The 2131-nt window shown below is 37.4% G+C and overlaps 1 pseudogene; it reads right to left on the bottom strand.

The window, feature by feature from the left end:
• Positions 1-1274: 1274 nt before the first annotated feature.
• On the bottom strand, positions 1275-1502 carry LOC109730911 (small nuclear ribonucleoprotein G pseudogene; annotated as a pseudogene).
• Positions 1503-2131: the final 629 nt, after the last annotated feature.

The following is a 2131-nucleotide window of genomic DNA, read 5'->3' as shown; positions in this document are numbered from 1 at the left end:
GTATGAAGGAAAGGAAGAGAGAAGGAGAGTAAGGAAAGAAGGAAGAAAGAAAGAAAAAAGAAGAAAGTAAAGGAAAAGGAAAGACGAAAAGAAAAGAAAAGAAAAGAAAAGAAAAGAAAAGAAAAGAAAAGAAAAGAAAAGAAAAGAAAAGGTTCTTTTATAGTCCCCTGATGAGTTCTCTACCAAGAGATCCTAAACTCTGTTGTGTTCATTTTGGAACTTTATTTTGAAGTTACTAGAAATTGTGTTTAACATTATTATGTGTCAAATTTTGGTTACCAAAAAGCACTCTGTTAATAGAGAAAAAAATAGGCTGCTTTGCTTCCTAAGGAAATGAATTGAGTTTGGAATATGATGACTAAAAGTAGCTTATATTGGTAAGTGTAAAGTAACTGATGAAACCATGCATTTCCCTGAAAATGTACATGGGATTGAAAATTTCTCTAAAGATCTTTTGTGTACTTGGGTATACAATATTGGGCCCTTCTTACAGCTAAGGTTATTAACCTTGCATAGGGATGTTTTCTCCTGTATCTGGGTCCTAGAGTGGCAAAATAGAAGATTTCACTGCTAAGGGATCAATGCAGAAGGAAAACATTAATGTGGCAAGATAGAATACAGTACAAACTATTGCTATAATGGCTTTAAATGCTGCATCGTGGACTCTTTGCATTTTTGCCAATTCTGTTTAAGCACCAGAATATTAGGGGTGGCTTTCAAGGAGCTCTCTGTCTCAGCACAAAGGCAGATATGCAAACAAATAATTAGGATATAATGTAATGGCAAAGCATAGTAAAATGAGAGAGTAATTGTCTCCTAGGCAAGTGAGTCATGAAAGCTTCACAAGTGTAATTATGTTTGAGCTAGGTCTCAAAGAGTGATAAGAATGTGCTGGATGAAGAGGAAAAGAAAGGCATTGGAGGGCAGGAAATAGCTAAAGCAAAGACACTGAGGGTGAAAGTGCAGGATATGTTGAGGGAAACAGTGAATGGCCCCATGAGGCTCCAGAAAGAGAACACATTGAAAAGGGGTTCTTGGAATGAAATAGCTAGAAATGTGGATTGGAACCAAATGATGAAGAACTTTATACATAGATCCAAGGATTTGGGAACTGATCTTGGGAGTCATTAGAGTTTTGTGGTTTTTTTTTAATTTAATAAAACTGTTCAATATGAAGAATGTACATGACTGGATTTTTACATCATAGAAAAACAGGCCATTTGGAGAGGGGACATGTGGGAGTAATTGATTTATCTGCTGAACACAGCCATTATTTATGCTTTTTCCAAGGCTTCTAATATGATGATAATATTTCCTTGTATTACTAACATTCCAATATTATCCCATTGCCCACTAGTTGTGATCCCTACACATTCATCTATCACAAGATTCATAAAGGGATCAAAATGCCATAATATTTCGTGGACATGTCTGCCACTTAAATTTAATGGCAACTTCTTGTTCATAAATTTTTCTTACTCAGGAGGGTGAGCTTTGCCCATAGTGTCTACTCAGCAGGTTCAGAGCTGACTTGAAATGAAATTTGTAGCCTGCCCCATGCTCTTGCAGTATGATCAAAGATTTTTATTTTTAAATTTTATTTATTTATTTAATATTTAATTACATACATTTTGGTTCCGTAATTTGCTTTTGTACAGCTTGATAAATTCACACCTAATGTGTACAATGCACACTAACTGACTGAAGGGCACACTGACAACTTCAACTCAAACTGTACATCAAAGGTTTTGTTTTATTTTATTTTATTTTATTTTATTTTTTGAGACAGAGTCTCACTTTGTTGCCCAGGCTAGAGTGAGTGCCGTGGCATCAGCCTAGCTCATAGTAACCTCAAACTCCTGGGCTCAAGCAATCCTCCTGCCTCAGCCTCCCGAGTAGCTGGGACTACACGCATGTGCCACCATGCCCGGCTAATTTTTTCTGTATATATTAGTTGGCCAATTACTTTCTTTCTATTTATAGTAGACATGGGGACTCACTCAGGCTGGTTTCAAACTCCTGACCTCGAGCAATCCGCCCACCTTGGCCTCCCAGAGTGCTAGGGTTACAGGCCTGAGCCACCGCACCGGCCTACATCAAAGGTTTCTAAACAGAGGAAACTGCTATCTTC

This window comes from Microcebus murinus, chromosome 10 (assembly GCF_040939455.1).
Source record: "Microcebus murinus isolate Inina chromosome 10, M.murinus_Inina_mat1.0, whole genome shotgun sequence".
NCBI classification, from domain to species: domain Eukaryota; kingdom Metazoa; phylum Chordata; class Mammalia; order Primates; family Cheirogaleidae; genus Microcebus; species Microcebus murinus.
Note: the sequence above shows the minus strand (reverse complement) of the source record. Positions and strands in the feature narration are given on the sequence as shown.